The following is a 6,000-nucleotide window of genomic DNA, read 5'->3' as shown; positions in this document are numbered from 1 at the left end:
TTGGTTTGACCCTTGAACTCAGGCTGCCATACAACCAGTAAAAACAAATCCCGGGGGCACCCCAAATTCTCAGGCTTGTGAGTTTGGTTGCCATACTCACCTATACAGGAGAGCTTGTAGGCATGTTCCAGATAGGTTGAGGTCTATGAGTGCTGTGTAAACTTAAGATTTGGAAGATGTAGGGGCACCTGCTGGGGTGCTAGGGCCAGGCCTAAATCCCTTGGCCTTAGCCATGGACATATGCTTCCTCACTCCAGCGTCTGCGCAGGCTAGGCTCATAGCCCTCTCTGTCCTTTTGACCACCTCAGTCCTTACCGGACATCCATGCAGATGTTGCTGTTAAATGGCCTGCTTGAGCCACCACTAAAAACCCAGGAGCCCCACCCAGGGAGCAAACGCTTGAACGTCAAAACTTCCAGAGTCCCTGAACAAAGCAGGGACTTCAGACACTTCCAGATGACAAGCTCCTGTATGAGAGGTGCGTTAATGCAAAATATGCTTCAGTAAATACCGAGATGGACTGAACAGGGGCAGCACAGGTGAAGCGAAGCCAGCCTGGAGAGCTCCCTGCTACACTTGTGCACAGCCTGTGCATTCCCTCACCCGACAGTTAAAGATTTGAACATAAGGCAGCGTTGCCTTTATCATATCCCATAAAAATAGCAATTTGCTCTAGCCCTTGTAGCCTAGTGTGGAGGGTGGCACGTGCCTGATAACGGGAGGGTGACAGATCGGCCTGCATGCGGGCTTCGGCGTCTTGCTGGGAAGCATAATAAATTGTGTGGAGCTGAGCAGAGGACAGGGCCGGCGCGACTCCACCTCCAGTAGCCAAATAACTCAGCCCCGGCTCCGTAATTATGCTGTGTGAAAATATGGGATTAATTAGACGGTGCACACACACACTGTCGTGTCATTAAAGGCTGCCCGCTCTCCGAGCTGCTGCTGGCTGCCTCCAACGTGAAAAGACAAAGTCTCCCGTTCACACTCTAGCTTATTATCTTACTTAAGGTCACTTAAGCAGCCTTCCCAGGGTGGGTTGTGTGTATGGCCCTTTGTCATATTTATTTCATTATTTTTTACCTGCTCTAACAAAAGGATATGCAGAAAGCTGATATTTGTCAGTAAAACTCATGGGTTTGAGGCTTGGAAAGGCTGGGGTAGAGCAAGACCCCTACCCCAGAAGTGCTTCCGAGTTCAGTTCATATTTAACTGTTTAGATTCCTCTGGCACCTGATGCTACAGGAAGCTGGCATGGCCACATGGGTTTCTCAGCAGGAACATGGGCAAAGACTAGAATGAGAAAAACAGAGAACCTTCCAGAACCATGAGCACAAAGGCCTTGAGTAGCCAGGTCAGAGGTTGGAGGTCCTGACTGGCCAAGGCTGTGGGGTATCCAACTCCCAAGGCATGGCAGCACCGTCAAGTTTGGGAAGGCAAACGCTCAGTGGCTGCCAGTTTGGGGAGGGAGGCTCTCAGTGGCTTGCAGAAATGTTCAGTTCCTGTAGAGGCCTCCTGAATTGCAAGTGTCAGTGGAAGGCAGCCAGGCTCCTGAAACAGGCAGAGCCACTGGCCAGCACATACTATCCCAGTGGAGATGGCCAAGGAGCCAGCTCCACCTGCCTGGGAGCACGCCCTTTGTTTAAGAGGAGCAAGCACAGAATATTCTGAAAGAGCCAAAGAAGTAGGTAATATCTAGCTGAGGCAGAGCTTTCAAAACAGGGAGCCCACCAGACCTCTGCTTAACCTTCACTTATACATGCTCATTTATGTGATTTCTTACACAAGTAAACACAAGTTTGCACACTCATGTGTGCAGATTTACACACACAACCTACACATGCACACCCAGTCATACATGTTTACACATGTTCACACCTGTGGACCCTAACCCAGTTGCACACTAATGTACATGTTCATACATGAGGACTCATTCACTGTTCATAACACATGCACATTCACATGTGTGCAGATTTATACATATAATTCATAAACTTACTTGAACATGTATTCACATCCACTCACACTTGTGTGAAGACGTTCATGAGTGGATTCATACACTCATATGTATGCACATAGGTTCATATATGTGCATGCACCTACACACATACTTTGGGGCTGAAGCTGTGGGGATAAACCTCCCTCCACTTTTTTGCATAGCAGTGACTGGGCTCCGAGAGGTTTTTCAGGTTTTTCAGGTTCAGGGTGAGATTTTTACTGGGGTTTTCCTAGACTCCCTCCTGCTTCCATGCTAGGCTGTAAGCACACACCCCTCACCTTTTAAAACAGCAGATCCTGGGATCCTTTTCGTTCATTTCTTCCAGGAGTCGTTCAGGGTAGCCACATCTTTGAAAATAGATTTGGGGTGAGTGAGGGGATATAAGGCCCACAACCAAGGGAGGCCCACAAAGAGAGAAGACATTTGGCAATTAGAAAATAAAGTAATTTAAGCTGAATTACACTCAGAATGACCTCTGTAGTAGGTAACAGGCAATCCGAGACAGGAAGAAGGAGCTGAGATTCAGCAGGGTGAAGTCCGCCTTCTGGCTTGAAAAATGGGAAATCCAAGAGGAAAGGGAGCGAGTAGAGCGGGATGTAAAATGAAGGCTGGTGGAGAGAAGTCATTTGTGGAAGGTTAGGGTCATTAGCAAAGGCAAAATGATTATGGGAAAGTTCTCAAAATTAAAGAGACTTTTTATCAGGAAAGAATGCAGCTTTGTAGAATATGCCAGCAGAAATGCTGCAGGGGCCTGTTGTCTGAACTGAAGGTGCAGGCGCAGGCAGTGCTCAGTCTGGGCCTCACTGGCAGAGCTGCCCCATCCCTCCAGACCCTACAGGAAGTGCAGGTCTCTCCAGTGACAACAGTTCTGGGAGGATTTAAAACAACAGCTGTGATTTGCTTCCTCCAGAGTCTTTCTGGTCACATTTCCCTTCACTAGGATTTGATTCCCTAACTGAGGTTATGAATAATTGTCTAGATAAGTTTTTTGGTCAGTTTGGCTTTTTTTTTTTTTCTAAAAATCTTAAAATAAGGGGTTGGAGAGATGGCTCAGCAGTTCAGAGCACTGACTGCTCTTGCAGAGGACATGGGTTCTATTCCCAGCACCCACATGGCGGCGATGAACCGCCCTTAACTCCAGTTCCAGGGGAATCCGAAGCCCTCTTCTGACCTCTGAGGCATTGCATGACACGAGTTCACTCACATACATGCAGGCAATACACTCATGCACGTAAAAGAAAAATAATAACTAAAATATTAAAAAAATCTAAAAATAAAACTTTGGACACAGGTTCAGTGTGGACTTGTACATGAGCATATGTTCACACACATACTTTTTATAAGTCAAAAAGCACACAACTTGGTTCAATGGAACTCATGCCAATGAATTCATCTATTTTCTGGTAGAAACCATGTCATATTACCATGCCAGGCCAGAATGATGGGAAAGGGCAGCTTCCTAGCAGCTTCTGAGGTGAGACAGTCAGACACTCCTCCTGTTTCCCTAGATTTCTAATGAAAAATAATGATCTGAAGTTTTGAGACATGAACTTTACACACCACTAGCTAGCTACTTCATGCCCATCTGGGGGGATCCTCTCCCATCCACCCCGGTGTTTCTCTAAGACCTTGAGACAGCCTGGTGTGAATGCTGTTGGTTCCCTTAGCCTGGAGTGACCTGAACATCCAGGTGCCTACACTCCAGTTGGTGGTGGAGACAGACAGTACTATGTATCAATGGTGTCAGCATACACAAGTCCCATGCAAACTCAGGCAGACAAAAACCCAGCATAGAACTGAGGAAATAAACAGTAGGCCCCAATCTTAGCTGAAGAAATACTGGCAACTGATGACTGCTGGGTGAGGAAGAGCTGATCTTCCTAAAACAAGAGACTCTAGGTTAGGCTGACTAGACCTCAGTGGATGGACTTGCACTGGGGAACATCTGAGGACACTGACTTGACACAGTGGTTCTTAACATGGATGACAGAGTATATGGGTTCCACTGGTGGGGGGCGGCTATGGGAGCATGCCAGTGGGGATCAGGGTATAAAGATGATTAAGACTGTTTGAGATAGTCTTATGAAATACATAAAATTCAATAAAAACAAATTTAAAAAAGAAGTTATTTCCTAGCAGTGACAAATAAGATACTTTATATTAATGACTGGAAAAGGCCTCTATGATGGAAGGATATGAGGCTGAGACTTGAAAGAAATTGGTTTTCCTAGAAACTTCTAGAGCAGCAAGTATAAAGCTTGAATAACCTAGAAGTGGGAGGGCTCAATGAGTTCATGAGTGTGTGCCTGCAACAGTACAGCCAAAGCCATGAGCATGGGAAAATGTGGTGAGCACGGGAGAATGTGGTGGTTACATGTCTCCAGGCTGACATTCCCTCTAAAAGGTGAGGTCAAACTCCCTATGCCTTCAACTGGACTTTAAACTTTCTGACACATAGATTAAGGCTCAAGTGATGGTATGAGATGCTAAAAGCCAGGTCCTAAAAGACACTGCAGATTACTCTCTCAGATCACTTCCTCTGGGAAAGATGTACCATGTTATGAGGTCAACCTGGCATCCAAGAGACCCCCTCAGAGAGGCTGTGTGTCTCATCCTGGGAGTGGTTCCTCCAGCCCTGTCAGCTCTTCAGATGATGGCAGCCTCTGCTGATACCTTTACCCTGAATCAGAGTGCTCTAGGGTAAGCTGCTTAAAATTCCCAACCCACAGCAACTTTCTGAGGATAAATACCTATCATTTATGCAACTACATCTTGGGGAGTTTGTGGCACAGCCACAGGTAACTATGTGACTAGTACAAATAGGATGGGAAATGATCTATCTATTTCTGTAAAAGGTTATTCTGGATTGTTGGAAGGAAGTCTTAAAGCTGTCATTGACATAGTTTAGGCAAGAGACGTTGGTGAGTGATCTGGGTGGTGATCAAGTGGCCTGGGGAGGCTTGTCCACCATAACTGAGAGAACATGGGGTCACCTATCAAGATGGGGGATTTCTTGGAGAGAGCAGGTATGTAAGGATCAAGGGCTATTTCAAAGTTGATGTGACGATGGGAATGATGATGGTGATGGTGATGATGATGATGTGATGGTAATGATGTGATGGTGATGTGATACTGGTGATGGTTATGAAAGCAGGGATAATGACGACGATGATGATGACGATGATGATGATGATGATGATGATAAATGTGGTGGTGATGGTAATGGTCATCATGATAAAGGTGGTGATGGTGATGATCATGATGATGCTGGTGACAGTAGTGATGGTGATATTGTTGATGGTGGTAATAGTAGGGATGATGGTGATAATGATGCAATGATAAAAATAGTGATGGTCATTACAGTGATGATGGTGATAATGGCAGTTGACGACGGTAAGGAAGATGATGATAACTAACATTTCTCAAATGCTTATTCTTTGTCAGGTAGGTATTCTTATAACTACTTTCCTCTACTAACCCTTAGAACTTTATAAGGGTGAGTGGATTAAAGAATGTATTGGACACATTCAATCAACAAAGGTCTATTGATGCTGATGAGGGGTTTCAATGTGAAGATTACCCAAACAAACAAAATTCTCTTGCCCCAATCATGGCATATGTTAAGTGCCTATTTCTGGGCTCATGAGCGTATTCTTCCCCTCCAGACCTGGAGTGAGACCCAAGAATGTATTTTAACACACATCCCAAGAATGTCTGATACTAATATTCTAAGGCCGTAATTTCCAAATTCAGTTTGGCTCATGTGTGTGTCCTAAATCAGCTGAGTGGTTATGATGAGCAATTTCACAAACATGAAAAGCAGTGGATAGAAACTCTCATAGCATATCAGGGTAGTGAGAACATGAGCTGTTTTGTGCGCCTTACTTTCTACCATGTCTAAAGTGCGTGTGCATGTGTGTGTATGTGACAGAAAAGACATTGGTTTTAGATTCAGCAGTTTTAAGGCACATGGTTTGACAAGGGTACACTGAGTTGAACAGCAG

The sequence above is a fragment of the Nannospalax galili genome, unplaced genomic scaffold, assembly GCF_000622305.1.
Source record: "Nannospalax galili isolate Female #2095 unplaced genomic scaffold, S.galili_v1.0 scaffold243, whole genome shotgun sequence".
Lineage (NCBI taxonomy): Eukaryota > Metazoa > Chordata > Mammalia > Rodentia > Spalacidae > Nannospalax > Nannospalax galili.
Note: the sequence above shows the minus strand (reverse complement) of the source record.